The sequence below is a fragment of the Anabrus simplex genome, chromosome 2 (genome assembly GCF_040414725.1).
Source record: "Anabrus simplex isolate iqAnaSimp1 chromosome 2, ASM4041472v1, whole genome shotgun sequence".
NCBI classification, from domain to species: domain Eukaryota; kingdom Metazoa; phylum Arthropoda; class Insecta; order Orthoptera; family Tettigoniidae; genus Anabrus; species Anabrus simplex.
Genome location: NC_090266.1, coordinates 873,032,330 through 873,050,559, shown reverse-complemented (window position 1 = coordinate 873,050,559; position 18,230 = coordinate 873,032,330). Strand labels below are relative to the sequence as shown.

The 18,230-nt window shown below is 39.6% G+C and overlaps 1 protein-coding gene across 5 annotated transcripts in view; it reads left to right on the top strand.

Annotated features, from left to right (window-relative positions):
- The window catches only part of LOC136863154 (uncharacterized), a 989,332-nt gene that overhangs the window by 109,300 nt on the left and 861,802 nt on the right, over positions 1-18,230 (top strand). The window lies entirely within an intron of this gene.

Genomic DNA, 18,230 nt, shown 5'->3' with positions numbered 1-18,230 from the left:
AGTTCAGTATTCCAAACACTAAAATCCAATAGTGCGTTACGCATCAGTTCACACGCTAGCGTATTGGACACCGAGGTCGCTTAGATTTGAGCCTCAAACATGCTTTCCTATAATACGCCCCCTATTAATAAAGCATAATTGTGTATTACACGTTACACCATCTCCCTAGTCCCGTGTGTAGCTGCCATCTTGTTTCAAGTTCAGCCTCCACTAATCCCAGCATCAAAACTCCCAGAGGTTACCCTAGACCATGCCCCATCCTGTCTAGTTACGTTAAGCCTGGGATCGAATCTCAAACTTGAGACTGTAGTGCCCTGGTAAGGTTAAGCCTGCCGTCAAATCTGTACCTGTTAGTTTAAACTAGTACTCTTTTCCTTAATCACTCTGGCAGATTGTTTTAAGCTGGCATTCTTGGGTATCAAACTTGGGTCTGTAAATCTAACACCCTTAAGCCTAGGGTTCAGTCAAGGGCCTATGATTAAGCTTGGTGTCGAATCCGTACCTGTTAGGTTAAGCTTTTACTCTTGACTATAATCACGTTAGGAGTTGTGTCCAGCTTGCACTTTTGGGCATCATACTTGGGTCTGTAAAGTTAACGCACTTAAGAGTAGGGTCGAACCCGTGGTCTGTAAGGTTAAGCCTGAACACGTAGCCAGTGTAACATCATGTGAGGTTAAGCGTGAACTCTTACCCAACCGCCTTACTTTTCAAATCGAAGGCCAAGTAAGGTCATGTGAGTTTATGCATGCAGTCTTAGTCAGCACATTCCTGGTGGTGCAGCCCTCTCCCTGGGGCTGGGTTGTGATGGTGGCTGCAGAATCCCCCAAAAGTGTCTACTTCTGGACTACTTCGTTCATATTTTTTCACAATGAAATTTGAGTTATTAGGTGTTTTAGTTGATTAAGCAAAGACAGTATAGCCAGAATATTTATTCAGAGAAACATCTTAAACAGTTCCCCAGAAAATGTCAATCGAGTAGTAGCGATCTCTGAGTGCGTGTCGCAAGACGAACACATGTGACGTTGCCCAGCCTCCACGCTCAGGGTTGGCCAAAGTCTTCGTCCAAACGTTAACCGATTCCCTTTCCACCCGGAATTCTAATGATCGTGAATATACATGGCTCACTGTCGGAAGAGATTACGGTGGCTCATGTGCGAGCCAGACACCTTCCTACGTTGAGGCCACTGTGCCAGGTGTATGCATTAATTTTTGCCGTGTTTTGTGGTAAAGAAAACACGCAATTTTAAAGAGAAATTCATTTTGCATTTTTTTAATATTGGACATCTGCTTCTACACACTTGGCCTATCTTTCATGTAACTTATAAATACCATGTCAGTAAACTGCTTGTCTTTTGCGGAAAACCATTCATTGAGCTGTTTTCCAACTTCCTCGAAATTGCTGAAGTGCTGCTCTGTGAGCGCGTGTCCCATTGATATGAAGAGGTGATAGTGAGAAGGCGCCCGGTCGGGGCAGTATGGCGGGTGAGGAAGGATGTCCCATCCAAGCGATTTCAAGGTGTATTTCACTGGTTTTTGTGTGTAAAACGGCATATTGTCGTGCAACAAAATCACATTGCCATGTTTTCTGGTCCATTCCGTTCGTCCTGCGATCAATGCGTGATTTAAATTAATCATTTGTTGGCGATAGCGTCGTGCATTAGCGGTTTCACCGGGCTACAAGAGTTCATAACACACAACACCGCACAGGTCCCGCCAGACACAAAGCATGAATGGTCTTCTTGCCGAAGCGTTTTGGCCTTGGTGTTGAAGGACCGGTGCCTCCAGGTGACAGCCACGAATTTTTCCGCTTTGGATTTCCAAAATAAATCCATTTTTCGTCACCCGCCCCAATTCGGTACAGAAAAGATTTTCCTTCGTGGCGTTAGAGCAGCATTTCACAAGTGACTTTGCGATTTTCCATTTGCCGTTCATTCAAATCGTGTGGGACCCATTTACGGAGTTTATTGATCTTCTCCATTGCTCGTAAACGTCTGCTGATTGTTTCTTGTGACACATTTAATGCTTGTGCCAATGGCTGTTGAGTAGCGATGGGTTGCGCCTTGAATCGCGAAGGGTCGATTCCATAAGCCTGGAGAATCGGGTATCCGATTCCGGAAACGATTCCTTGGAACTTGTAGCAACATCTATGATGCAGATACGTAATCATGTGGAACACGAATGTGTTCTGGAATGTGAGTTCATTTTCCTTTATAACCAGGTCACTGTACAAGCCATGCCTGTTCTCATTACAGTGTCCTGGAGTCAGGCCCGGAACTAGAGTGGGGCAAGGGGAGCACGTGCCCCGGGCGGCAGATTTCAGGGGGCGGCAAATTTTGAAAAGTTTAATAAAAAATAATAAGTTATTTAATTTTTCAAAATAATTATACCACAATTAGTATTGTTTAATTTTATTTAATTCTGTTGCCCAATTTATCAACTTTATTACACTGACACCGTATGCCTCTTCATTATAAGACACGACACAAGAACCAACGTACTTCATGGGTCTGCAGTGAGTCTTATACTGTTATGAATAATTAGTAGCCTGAGCGCTCGGCAGCGGGGTCGGGCTCGAAACCAGTCTGAACTTGACGCGATGCGCGAGCATCGCATCTGCCTCACCCCCTTTCTCCCCATGCTAAACAGACACCTGCAGTCATCGTTGTCGTTATCGACGGCTACACATGCAGCCTGCGTGTGTTGATACGAACCGACAGTTGTTTTATTTTATTTGCATTTACTGTTTAGGTATTACTGTTCGGAGTGTTACCGTGTATCATCGTTCGGAAAACGGAATTGTTTAGTACACTTTGAGCTGCGTTTTCATCAGTTTCCAAATTATGGATGGCAGAAAACGACTCAGTGGAGCCAAAGAAAAAAGGAAGAAAGAAAGCGATGTGCTGTCACATACACAATGTTAATGAAGATGAAGGCTGAAAAGAACAATCAGGTAAGTAGATATTATTTTTTATTTCAATAATTAAATTATAGCACATTAGGGAAGAGATGAATTAATTGTGCCTTATCGGACTTTACGACAATTTTTTAATACTTCATTTTGTAATATATCATATTACTGATTGAATTTGAATCCCGGCTTTTAATATTTTAGATGACGTTGAAGCTGTCGAACTTTGCAAGAAACTCAGTCCTATTGGTGAAGCGAATGAAGATGAATTATCATCTCGTCCAGACCCTACAACTGGTCTTGAAGAAACATCCGAGTTTACCTTTGATTTTAGGGATCCTGGTTCATGGCCACAGAGTTTTTCAGATTCTGAAAGGTGTTACATAACAAAAATGAGCTTTGAAAATCTGATTGAGCCAAATTTAAGTAATAGCAGCAGAGAAGGACATAACTCAACCAAAGATTGGTCTGATAATGTTCTCAAAAATGGAGAAAAATTAAGAGATCATGGTTAAGCTACAGTGAAAGTTAGAAAGCTCTATAATGTGTTCCCTGCAGGTTGTTTTCACACTTAGCATCAAATCAAGTGCCTCCCTTAGCTAAAGAAAAAGGACTTACTAATTGGAGAAAACTCCGTGAAAAATTGCCTGAACATGAAAATTCATCCATCCACAAACTTTGCTTTCGTTCGTGGAAAGCGTTGGAATCTTGTTTAGAAAAGAGAGGTATTGATGCAGAACTCCAAAACCAGATCCATCAAGAAGAGTCTCACTGGAAAGCGGTATTGCGCTGCATTATCGATGCTATTCTATTCCTAGCAAATCAAAGGGAGTCCATTCTGAGGAACTAAAGAAGACTGTGGTTTCAGCGACCCATCCAGTGGAAAGTTCCTGAATACAGTAGAACTTATATCGCATTACAATATCCCTCTTCTACAACATATTGAGCGGCATAAGAAAGGGCAAATCTCGTATTTCTCACATAAAATACAAGACGAGTTCCTTGAAATTATTGCCAATAACATAAGGCAAAAGAAAATACAAGACATTTTGGATGCGAAATATTATTCCTTAATATTTGACTGCACTCCGGATATCAGCCACAGTGAGCAAATGACTCAAGTAGTTCGTTACGTCAAAGCAAATATATCAGAGGTAGAAGACAGTTTTATTGATTTTTTCCCAGTTAGTGACAAAACAGGTGAAGGTCTCAGCCAAGAAATCCTAAAAAAGTTAGACAAAGATGGACTAAACTTAGAGAACTGTAAAGGCCAATCCTACGACAATGAGGCAAGCATGGCCAGGAAGTAAAAAGGAGTTCAGTCAAGACTACTTCAGAACAACGAGCTAGCATATTTTGTCCGATGTGATGCTCACTCCCTCAATTTAGTTGGTGCTAATGCGGCCAGTGCTACTATTGGGGCTCAGAATTTTTTCGAAACTTTGAACGTTATGTATTCTTTCTTTGCGGTTTCAACTTCACGCTGGGAAGTTCTCCGAAAGTATGTGCCACTGACATTGAAACCTGAAAGCAATACAAGATGGTCTGCAAGATTAGATGGGTCGAAGCTGTGTATAAACATTACGGTAAAGTTGTGCAGGCTCTAGAGGATCTTAAAAACCATGATCTCTCAACATCTCAAACTAAGAGTGAGGGCAGATCCCTTTTGAAAAATATTGGGAAACTTGAATTCATCGTTTTCACATGTTTTTGGCATGCTTTCTTCTAAAAGATCAATCATGTCAATGAGTTTTTGCAAAGAAAAGATGTAACAGTAGATTTGGCTACCCGGAACCTTCAAGGTCCTTTAACGTTCTTGAAGTCTTGCAGAGAGTTTGCTCCATCTGAGTCCATTACTGAGGGTAAATTCTTAGGAAGCATGAGTTATCTACCATCTGAGTTCTCAGAAAAAAGACAAAGAGAACAGAAAAAAATGCCTGATTAGCTGTGTGGCCATGAAGCTCCGACAAGTACTGAGAATGTGTACCAAGTAGCTATGTTAGAGGTTATTGACCAGATGATTACGGAACTCAGCGACAGGTTTAAGGCTTTGGACAACATAAACAGAAAGTTTGGATTTTTGAATGCAGTTCGAATTAAAGAAATGCAAACAAAAGGTCTAAAAATGAAAGCAGAAGAATTGGCAAATATCTACACGCCGATCTCAACAATGAAGAATTTAAATTTGAAATAGAAAGTTTCAAGCACTACGCTATCAGTTGACGGAAATTTAAAGGTAGCCACATCAAGAGAAATGTTAAGTCTTATTTATAAAAATAAACTAGAGGAAGGCTACCCTAACATTACTTCTGCACTGAGAATGCTCCGCACCTTGTCAGTTGCAGTTCCACCTGGAGAACGAAGTTTTAGCAAACTCAAAATCATATCAAAAACTGCATGAGCAGTACAATGGGACAGGAGAAGCTCTCTGATCTAAGTATAATATCAACTGAACACAAACGAGCATCCCTTATCAACTTTGATGACATCATCAGTACATTTGCAGCTAAAAAGGCTCGAAGAATTCAGTTTTGAGGTACAATACATAAGATATTTTGCGTAGTTACAATTGAGTTACACTACAAACAAATTATTTGTGATAATCATGTATAAGTGTGTTAGTATAAGTGTTTTTCAATATAAGTTTAATGTATGTATTAATATGTATATATTAATATAAGTGGTTTTTTTTAATAAATAAAACTTCTTATTAGTATACATATGCTGTGTAATTTGAACTGCCGCATCTAAAAATATAGCTTACGGAGGTATTATATTTTAGCGTTAAGGAGAGGGGGAGGGAGAGGGTCGGGGGATGGAGGGCGGCAAACTGATCTTTGCCCCCCCTGATAAATCTCCTAGTTCCGGTCCTGCCTGGAGTTATATACTCTAATGCGACTGTAATTTGATCAGAAAATATGATTCTCTGTTTGAAACTAATAAAATTGTATGAATTTTCAACAAATCGAACTTGTACGGGGATTATGACATAATATAATACTACTAATACAACAAAATACAATTGTAATAAAGGGACAACATTAACTAATGTTAACCAGTGATTAAAAGTAAAATAGTAATTCTAACAGTTTCTCATAATAATATTTAGCATTAGTACGAAATGTTCTTCTTCGTCGTCTTCTTCTTTTTCTGCCACTTTCCCACACCTGTGCGATCGCGGGTGCGAACTGTATCGCACATGTGGATTTGGCCCTGTTTTAAGACTGGATGATCTTCCTGACGCCAACCATATATGGAGGTGTGTAATCACTATTGCGTGTTCCTGTGGTGGTTGGCAGTGTAGTGTGTTCCCTGAATATGAACAGGAAAGTGTTGGGACAAACACAAACACCCCGTCCCCGGGCCAAAGAAAACTAATCAGAGGTGATTATAATCCCCACCCGTACGGGAATCGAACCCATGACCCTCTGAACCGAAGGCCTCAGCGCTGACCCGTCAGCCAATGAGTCCGACAGTAGTACGAAATGTTCATTCCGAATTAAATGTAACGGAAGACAGGTATACTACGAAACAGGTTGTGTAGGTACTTATTAAAATGTGGCTTAATTACACAAACTTTATACGTTTAAACTAGCGATATTCAGAAACCACATTAGAAAACTACAGTATAAGCATAAATAACAATGTCGATTGCTACACCCTGTGTCAAAATGTGTAAGGTGATATCCAGACTAGGATGTTAAATTGTTATTTCATTGTTATGTGGTATAATTAATTCAACCAATAATACATTTACTTTTAATGGGTGTTATATCGTACTATACTGTATACAAAAGAAATAGTAAATATTGCACGTTCGAATTTGCCCGACTTATATACGGACGACGCACTTTAGCGTCCAGCACACTCTATGACGTCATTGGGGATCCAATTCCTCGCGTGCGACATTGGGCGATTGCAGAAACGATGACTAGTTTTAAACCTTAGACATCGTCTACCTAAACAACGTCTAAATCATTCACGATCTTCCATTGCATAAACAATGTTCAGTCGATGTTTAACTAGACATCCCTTAAAGTTTCAATTTTGGTTTGAAAATGGAGACAGAAGTATCTTTCATGCAACTCTTTGCTTGTCGCAACCAATGAAATTCGTCGGTGCGCGCGCCGAACGCCAGTCAGCTGTTTGTCTTCCTACACATTACTCAAATATGGCTGAGCATGACTTGCCCACAGATAAGAGTATTGCTTTGGGTGCAAATTAAATCTCATAATATTATCGACACTAAAGCGACACGGCACCGTACGGGGAAGTGTAGCTTACGCTTTCATTATAGCGTTGTTACAGTGAGTGTAATTTACTCATAAATACAGTAGCTTCAACGAAGAGAAGATGAAGCAATAGTAATGTGTAACGGAGTGTGTTGGACGGGCCATATAGATGTAGCTTGCATTCTAGAGATCGTAGATTCGAAACGCATCATCGGCAGCCGTGAAGATTGTTTTCCATGGTTTCCCTGTTTTTACACCAGGCAAATACTAGGGCTGTTATTACGGCCACGGCTCTTCTTCCCCAGTCCTCTTTAAACGATAATCACCACCACTTGCCTTTTCCTATCTGATAGTTGCCGAAAACCCATGCGATTATATATATATAAAAATCCCATACAACCTACTTTTTAGTTTTCACCATTATGTGTGTTTACTTGGCAGTAAATATAAGTGAATCTCTCCCGGTTGATGTATGTGACGACCCTCGGACGATCGGGACACGTAATTGTGATATGTATGTTGTCGAAGTGACCTATAATTCCATGGAAATTACCCCATATATATATGATAAAATATATCGATTGCCAAGAATTTATTCAAGTTGACAGTTACCGGACTGTCACTTAGTCAGTCTCAAGAAACAAGTCTCTCGTAAAGCGAAACCTTATTTTATGATTATCTCCCCGTGCATGTCAAACAAATTGCTGCGATTTAGAGGCGGGCGACCCACAGAGAGGCCGTCGGACTAACCTTTCTTCCCGGTATCGTCTCAACATGACAATACAAATTACATATTTCACGGTACATAACCTCTGATTGTGAATTCACTCCTGTCATTTGAGGTTAAACAGTGCTCTCGGCAGTGTTTAAACATGACCGGTTGAACATCGGTTTTAGACAGTGTCTAAGTGATAAATAACGTCTCTGCAATGCGGCAGCCATACTTAGGCATTGCTTAACCGTAGATATCGTCTAAATGCCGTTTCTGCAATTGGCCCATTGTGTGCGAACTCGTTTTTTTTCTTTTTTTTTTTTTTTTTTTTTGCTAGTTGCTTTACGTCGCACCGACACAGATAGGTCTTATGGCGACGATGGGACAGGGAAGGGCTAGGAGTGGGAAGAAGGAAGCGGCCGTGGCCTTAATTAAGGTACAGCCCCAGCATTTGCCTGGTATGAAAATGGGTAACAATGGAAAACCATTTTCAGGGCTGCCGACAGTGGGGTTCGAACCTACTATCTCCCGAATACTGGATACTGGCCGCACTTAAGCGACTGCAGCTATCGAGCTCGGTATGTGCGACCTCGTAGTCGTAGGAACCGGTTCTCGCTATTCCAGGCGTCATTCGCGCACATCACTACTGTTGAGTCTGAGTTGAGTCACCATCCAGAGCGCGCACTGTCTTGTACATTGTAATCACCACGTTTAAATTGTCGAAGCCATGTCTCACTTGTTCTAATCGATGGAGTGATTTCACTATATGTTTCTACCAGCAAAGGACGACTTTCCACAGCCTTTACCTTTTGATTAAATAAGAAAAGCAATGCGTGCCGTAAATGTTCTTTTTCAGACACAAACGTCGTCATGATCACTGAACGATACAACAGAGGCGCTAGTATTTGGCGGACTCAACATATGTGTGTTGCTAGGTTAATGTCCGAAGATCAAACTGACGCATGTGTCAAATTCATACGCTGCGTAGTGTTCGCCGGCGCCATCGCTTTGTGAAACCGGAAAACATTTATACATACCTCTGGTAACAGCAGTAACATCAGTAGTCTTGCTCCTTAACTGAATGGTCAACGCAGTGACGTTCGGATCAGAGAGCCCCGGGATCGATTCCCGACTGGTTCGGGGATTTTAACAGTTTGGGCTTAATTCTTCTGGTTTGGTGGCTGTGTGCGTGTGTTATTTATACATATCCCTATTATATTCAACATATCAGTCTACCAGAAATACGCCAGAGGAAATAGATTCCTCCACATAAGACGGGCGTCAGGAAAGGCAGCGGGCCGTAAAACGTATGAAGTGCTGAAATCCATGTAATTGGGACAAGACCAAGAAGAAGAGGGAAATTAGTAGCAGGTGCTGTTATTGTTCTCTGTGAAAACTTTGAGATCATGTCTGAAACTCTCCGTTAACTACATGAGGCTAGTTGCTTTGGGTGACAGCCTAACTGGCACTCGGCCAATATAGCGCGTACGTGTTTGAGTGTGTAAGTTCATCGCTAATTAATGTAACACAAACACAGTTGGTAAGAGCTTAATTGTTCTCTTCATCCACCGTTTTAGCTGCTTCAGTGTGTCCAAGCAAAACTTCGTTGACAAATACAGTAAGTAAAATCGAGCAAGTGGCTGTGCGGTTTGGATCACGTTGCTATCAGCTTGGATTCGGGAGATAGTGGGTTCGCACTCCAATGTCGGTAGCCCTGAAGGTCGTTTTTCGTGGTTTCCCATTTTCACACCAGGAAAATGCTGGGGCTATACCTTCATTTTCATGACCACTACCTTCCCCATCCTAGTCCTTTCCCGTACTTGCGTCACCGAAAACATTCCATGTGTTAGTGCGACGTTAAACAAGTATGACATCATGTTGTATTTATTTCGCATTTATTTATTTTATTGTAGTTGTTAATTTTATTTCATACTTTCCTGATGTATATTTCAGCGCTTTGGATATATGGTCAGAGTCAAAGCCTTGGGTCCAAAGAGCTTGAGTTCGCACCCCAATCAGTTGGGGTATTTTAGCCGCATCTCGTTAATTCCTCTCACTCGGAGACTAGGTAATGGTGTGTGCCCCAGATAAGCACAATATACTACACTAACAGCCTCTATAAAAACACGTAATAGTGTATGACGAGGTCAGAAAGGGCATCCGGTCATAAATCGGACCCAAGTCCACACGTGAAACACAGTTTACACCCCAAAACCCCACACGAGTACGGGGCAAGCGATGATGAACAAGAAGAACAAGATGAAGAAGAAGACCTATGAACATATTGGAGTGAGAAAATATGGGATTTACTACTACTACTACTACTACTACTACTAATAATAATAATAATAATAATAATAATAATAATAATAATAATAATAATAATAATAATTTCATAAAATGTTTCATTATTTGAAGAACTAAGTAGGGGCTACACTGCAAAACAACAAAATAGATCCTCGTTACCTAAGGACAAGAGAGTGGTAGAACTGACTGTGTTGACGGCTCCAAATTCGTCTGTGAGGTTGTGACGTACCCACTCAGCCCACAGATGTGTGACAGTATAACAACGTGGCGGGTCACATTAATAGTAATATAAATAAATGATATCTCATTGTTTCTCAATAAACAAAATCCCATGGGCGCCAGCCTTCATGCTTATGGCTTGAAAACGATAGTTGATAATTAATAATAATAATAATACTCCATAAGACTCAAAAACCTCCCAGGGGTAGGGTGACGGGACACTAACCATTAAGTACACTAACTTGGAACTTAAGGATCATTAATAATCATTTCATAAAATACAAATTAAAACACCTATTTATTACGATGAAAAACGTGACGTAACGGCGTATTAAGGAAATCTGAACTTAGGGAAGCAAAAGAAAAATTGAATGTAATTAACTCTAAGAAAATGAACTGTTGCGCGAAGACTTGCAGTAACTTATGCCATAAGCTCACCATTTGTAGACTCTGTTGTCTTGAAGCTGATGAGCGATGGATCTCTCCTACCGACTGCCTCATCTGTTGTTGGATTCCAGTCCAACTTATGCTTTTCCTGCCTTTAACACTTCCTACTCTACTCCTTATACAAAGTCGTAATGAGTCCAAATTTTAAATGCAAAACCACCATGGGTTATGTTCATGGAGAGAATACATTTGTATTCTTCCGTATTACGGAACAGTAGCGTAAGTAAATTCATAATAAAAGCTCTCCTCCCCTGTACTAGTCAAAACCGGTCTCCCGTTGACTACCTCTCGTCATTGAGATAACAGGTCCCAATGAGAGTAACTTTTGAGTAGTATATACTCAGATGCGAAGCGAACTAAGTTAACATCTTCTCCGATGTGCAGACGTAGAATCGTAGTAAGAGTGTCTTCCAAGAGTGTCTCTGTGTCTCAGAGTAAAAACAAGAATGTCCGAATACGTGTGTCCTCTCCAGCTCTTGTCGGCTGGTATATAGCCGTCAAAAGTCTCCCTCCATCAGCCATATCACATGGTCCAGTAAGATTCGAGGTCTCATCCCTTCTCCTATGTATTGCTAGAAATCCATCACGTTGCTTCATTACGTCCATTCACATAGGCTGAAATTTTCCGCTGAAATATAGCGTCAGGTAGCGAAGTTCGAAAAGTCGGCGTTCATAATGTTTCAACTGTCTCTTCAGAAGGTGGAGAGGGTAGTGTCTCTCGTAACCTTGATGACGTACTTTTCCTGGAAATGGGCTGAAATTATCCTGCTGACTCTGGTCACCTCACAACGGCTATTGGAAAATTTACTGCAAGCTATTAATATGAAAGATGATAAAATACTTTACCCAATATGTGGTTCGTTCAAAATACGTTATAGCCGCGATACAAAGAAATGAAATGATGTCAAATGGATGATTAAAACCGTACATATACATATTAATTTAAAAATGACCTATCAGTGATTAAATATATACATATTATCAATTAATTAGACAGTTCAATAATTTATCACATGCTGTGATGTTACAAACATCACATTCGCCCCTCTGAGCCTGAAACAAGTAGCACATCCGTTGAGGGCTCACACCTACACTTTGCCACTTGCGTTTCACTTGTTTTTAAAGCAGCTTTACATTCACACATTTTACAACATAACAACATTTTACAAAATTACACCTTGATGTTTCCACCTACAACTTAATTACAACAGATAATATTTAACAATTCAAAATTTCCTTTTAAAAAACACAATATTATAACTTAGCGAATTTCTGATGTCTCACTTTCTCAAATGTTCGTCATCTCTTGCTGATTTTATGAACCACAGGATTAACCACTTCATCACCAGAATCTAAATAATTACGATCTGGTTCACTCATTAGATCTTCCTTAACATCTAGGTCATATGGCAATAGTTTCATAACACAGTTTCTAACTAAAATTAAAAATTAAAATTAAATTAAACTCCTCACTGGGTTTCTCCTCATATCTAGAAACCTCAATTACACTCCACATAGCACAAACATTCGTTTTCACGTGAATTTCATTTTTCAGTTCGAGTTTGACATACTTATTATCCCACTTCAGGGTTACCGTTGGCTCTTTGTAATCTAACTGAGCCGATTTCAAAGTCAGCCAGTCACATCCCAAGATGAGATGAAATACCAGGTGAGTAATGACCAAACATACCTCTACTGAAAGAAAACCCTCAATACAAATCGGCACCGCGACTTGCTTGCATATTTGTTTCGACTTTTTACCAACAGCTGTAATATGAGTGTAGACTTAATAGGCATCTCTTCCATCATAATACCCTGTTTAACTAAAGACTCATACCATTCTGAGCTAATACATGATTTCTGACTTCCTGTATCAATTAATGCATTAACATACGCCCCCCATACTTCTAATTGAACCACAGGATTAACCACTTCATCAACCGAATCTAAATAATTATGATTTGGTTCACACATTAGATATTCCTTAACATCTAGGTCATATGGCAATAGTGTCATAACACAGTTTCTAACTACTTCCTGGTAAGGCTGGAATTCTGACCCATCATTACAGCCTGCATTTCGTTTAAAGGTTGCGATCGTGTACCTATACTTGGCTCGTTAGTAACTTGTCCTCTGACTTGTTGGGCATTTCCCGTTCTATTTTCAGGTGCTCCACCCCTAACGCTTATTCCTTGGCTGAAACTGATTACGATTCTCGTAGTTTCGCTGTCTCCTACTGTCCCTTGGTTCACTATGAGGAACAAAATTATGCGAGTTTCTTGTTCTATGCCCGAAGTTTCCTAGTGCATCAAAACTCCCTAATAACTGCTCCATTTCCTGGATAGATTTAATACTTTGCATACACGCTGCTTCGCGTACCCTGACCGGAAAATGTCGTAACAGTAATCTGTCTACGTCTGAATCAGCCGTGATTCCGTCTAAATTCTGGGAAATCATAACATGTGACAATAAATTCTCAGTCATAGAGACGCCTTCATTATGTTTGAATTTCCCAAATACTACCCTTTCTCCTTCACGGCTTTGAACGTTTTCGTTCCAGTATTTGTCTGTGAATTTATCTTAAATTCCTTCAGACTTTTCATGTTACTTTTATAGACTGAAAACCAGGAACGCGTCTCTCCCACAAAAGCATGATCAATAATGTCGATCGCCTCTTCCCAGTCCATAAATCCCTCCTCAATCCGTTTCCCAAACATTTTTTCTACTATTTTCAGAAATTCTAGTGGGTTAGTTTGTTTCCCATTGAACTTCGGTAATTCGACTTCCTTACTGTAAATCCCTCCATGACTTTGCCTCTCAGTGTTACCTTGGCTCTTACTTCTCGTCGTATGCGTGCTTCTGCCATCACTATGCGGTTATCTACATCTTTATCTCTTCTTTCAATTTCATTCACTACAGTGTTATTTTTTTTTCAATGTCTTAATGTCCACTGTATTGCCATCTACGATCGCAAACTTTTCTCTTTGTTCCCTAGTGTTGTCTTCTAATATACACTTAACAGTATCGATATTGATTTGTACCCGTTCCTTAAATTCTCTTATTTCTTCATTTTGGGTCTCAACGTAATTATTAATACTTGTCACCTGGGTCTCTAACTCATTTCTGGTGTTGTTGCTTTCTTTTTTCATTAATCCCAACAACTCATTCCACTGCTCTACAAATTTCTTCCCTACTTCTTGTTTGTTTTGCATAGTTATCTCTTTCTGTTCCTCTATCTGCTTGTTAAGTCTTTCATTTTGTTTAAATAATTCATGTAACTGTTTGCTATGTTCGTCCATCCTTTTATTAGCTTCGACCTTGTGTTAATTCAATGCCTTACTTAATTCTCGTTTAATTTGTTCTACTTCATTTTTAATTTCTGATTTAGTTTGTTCCACATCTGTTTTAATTTGTTCCACATCTGTTTTAATTTGTTTTAGTTCATTTTTATATCAGATTTACTATCCTCTATTTTATTCAGCATTACCTGCATCATTTCAAGTAACTGAGTATTATTACTCTCAATGTTAGGGCTAACCTCCGCCTCGCCCTCCATCGTACTATCGTCCTTCGCTATCTTCGCTCCTATTATCAGTTTCCTCCTCTACACATTTATCTACCTCTTCCTTAGAATTACTTAAAGTATTACGCTTCAGCACGTGCCCACTAAGCAGCGTTATGTCTTTCTCCTCTTGCTCAGCCATGCTACCCCAAAATCAAACACACAAGAAAATTATACAGTGGATACACAACGGTTACCCCAAAAATACTGATTCTAGCCGTTCTATACAAGTACTTAATGATTTACGAGCCCCACACTTGCGGTGTCAATATGTCACGTACCCACTCAGCCCACAGATGTGTGACAGTATAATAACGTGGCGGGTCACATTAATAGTAATATAAATAAATGATATCTCATTGTTTCTCAATAAACAAAATCCCATGGGCGCCAGCCTTCATGCTTATGGCTTGAAAACGATAGTTGATAATTAATAATAATAATAATACTCCATAAGACTCAAAAACCTCCCAGGGGTAGGGTGACGGGACACTAACCATTAAGTACACTAACTTGGAACTTAAGGATCATTAATAATCATTTCATAAAATACAAATTAAAACACCTATTTATTACGATGAAAAACGTGACGTAACGGCGTATTAACGAAATCTGAACTTAGGGAAGCAAAAGAAAAATTGAATGTAATTAACTCTAAGAAAATGAACTGTTGCGCGAAGACTTGCAGTAACTTATGCCATAAGCTCACCATTTGTAGACTCTGTTGTCTTGAAGCTGATGAGCGATGGATCTCTCCTACCGACTGCCTCACTGTTGTTGGATTCCAGTCCAACTTATGCTTTTCCTGCCTTTAACACTTCCTACTCTACTCCTTATACAAAGTCGTAATGAGTCCAAATTTTAAATGCAAAACCACCATGGGTTATGTTCATGGAGAGAATACATTTGTATTCTTCCGTATTACGGAACAGTAGCGTAAGTAAATTCATAATAAAAGCTCTCCTCCCCTGTACTAGTCAAAACCGGTCTCCCGTTGACTACCTCTCGTCATTGAGATAACAGGTCCCAATGAGAGTAACTTTTGAGTAGTATATACTCAGATGCGAAGCGAACTAAGTTAACATCTTCTCCGATGTGCAGACGTAGAATCGTAGTAAGAGTGTCTTCCAAGAGTGTCTCTGTGTCTCAGAGTAAAAACAAGAATGTCCGAATACGTGTGTCCTCTCCAGCTCTTGTCGGCTGGTATATAGCCGTCAAAAGTCTCCCTCCATCAGCCATATCACATGGTCCAGTAAGATTCGAGGTCTCATCCCTTCTCCTATGTATTGCTAGAAATCCATCACGTTGCTTCATTACGTCCATTCACATAGGCTGAAATTTTCCGCTGAAATATAGCGTCAGGTAGCGAAGTTCGAAAAGTCGGCGTTCATAATGTTTCAACTGTCTCTTCAGAAGGTGGAGAGGGTAGTGTCTCTCGTAACCTTGATGACGTACTTTTCCTGGAAATGGGCTGAAATTATCCTGCTGACTCTGGTCACCTCACAACGGCTATTGGAAAATTTACTGCAAGCTATTAATATGAAAGATGATAAAATACTTTACCCAATATGTGGTTCGTTCAAAATACGTTATAGCCGCGATACAAAGAAATGAAATGATGTCAAATGGATGATTAAAACCGTACATATACATATTAATTTAAAAATGACCTATCAGTGATTAAATATATACATATTATCAATTAATTAGACAGTTCAATAATTTATCACATGCTGTGATGTTACAAACATCACATTCGCCCCTCTGAGCCTGAAACAAGTAGCACATCCGTTGAGGGCTCACACCTACACTTTGCCACTTGCGTTTCACTTGTTTTTAAAGCAGCTTTACATTCACACATTTTACAACATAACAACATTTTACAAAATTACACCTTGATGTTTCCACCTACAACTTAATTACAACAGATAATATTTAACACTTCAAAATTTCCTTTTAAAAAACACAATATTATAACTTAGCGAATTTCTGATGTCTCACTTTCTCAAATGTTCGTCATCTCTTGCTGATTTTATGAACCACAGGATTAACCACTTCATCACCAGAATCTAAATAATTACGATCTGGTTCACTCATTAGATCTTCCTTAACATCTAGGTCATATGGCAATAGTTTCATAACACAGTTTCTAACTAAAATTAAAAATTAAAATTAAATTAAACTCCTCACTGGGTTTCTCCTCATATCTAGAAACCTCAATTACACTCCACATAGCACAAACATTCGTTTTCACGTGAATTTCATTTTTCAGTTCGAGTTTGACATACTTATTATCCCACTTCAGGGTTACCGTTGGCTCTTTGTAATCTAACTGAGCCGATTTCAAAGTCAGCCAGTCACATCCCAAGATGAGATGAAATACCAGGTGAGGAATGACCAAACATACCTCTACTGAAAGAAAACCCTCAATACAAATCGGCACCGCGACTTGCTTGCATATTTGTTTCGACTTTTTACCAACAGCTGTAATAATGAGTGTAGACTTAATAGGCATCTCTTCCATCATAATACCCTGTTTAACTAAAGACTCATACCATTCTGAGCTAATACATGATTTCTGACTTCCTGTATCAATTAATGCATTAACATACGCCCCCCATACTTCTAATTGAACCACAGGATTAACCACTTCATCAACCGAATCTAAATAATTATGATCTGGTTCACACATTAGATATTCCTTAACATCTAGGTCATATGGCAATAGTGTCATAACACAGTTTCTAACTACTTCCTGGTAAGGCTGGAATTCTGACCCATCATTACAGCCTGCATTTCGTTTAAAGGTTGCGATCGTGTACCTATACTTGGCTCGTTAGTAACATGTCCTCTGACTTGTTGGGCATTTCCCGTTCTATTTTCAGGTGCTCCACCCCTACCGTTATTCCTTGGCTGAAACTGATTACGATTCTCGTAGTTTCGCTGTCTCCTACTGTCCCTTGGTTCACTATGAGGAACAAAATTATGCGAGTTTCTTGTTCTATGCCCGAAGTTTCCTAGTGCATCAATACTCCCTAATAACTGCTCCATTTCCTGGATAGATTTAATACTTTGCATACACGCTGCTTCGCGTACTCTGACCGGAAAATGTCGTAACAGTAATCTGTCTACGTCTGAATCAGCCGTGATTCCGTCTAAATTCTGGGAAATCATAACATGTGACAATAAATTCTCAGTCATAGAGACGCCTTCATTATGTTTGAATTTCCCAAATACTACCCTTTCTCCTTCACGGCTTTGAACGTTTTCGTTCCAGTATTTGTCTGTGAATTTATCTTAAATTCCTTCAGACTTTTCATGTTACTTTTATAGACTGAAAACCAGGAACGCGTCTCACCCACAAAAGCATGATCAATAATGTCGATCGCCTCTTCCCAGTCCATAAATCCCTCCTTAATCCGTTTCCCAAACATTTTTTCTACTATTTTCAGAAATTCTAGTGGGTTAGTTTGTTTCCCATTGAACTTCGGTAATTCGACTTCCTTACTGTAAATCCCTCCATGACTTTGCCTCTCAGTGTTACCTTGGCTCTTACTTCTCGTCGTATGCGTGCTTCTGCCATCACTATGCGGTTATCTACATCTTTATCTCTTCTTTCAATTTCATTCACTACAGTGTTATGTTTTTCTTTCAATGTCTTAATGTCCACTGTATTGCCATCTGCGATCGCAAACTTTTCTCTTTGTTCCCTAGTGTTGTCTTCTAATACACACTTAACAGTATCGATATTGTTTTGTACCTGTTCCTTAAATTCTCTTATTTCTTCATTTTGGGTCTCAACGTAATTATTAATACTTGTCACCTGGGTCTCTAACTCATTTC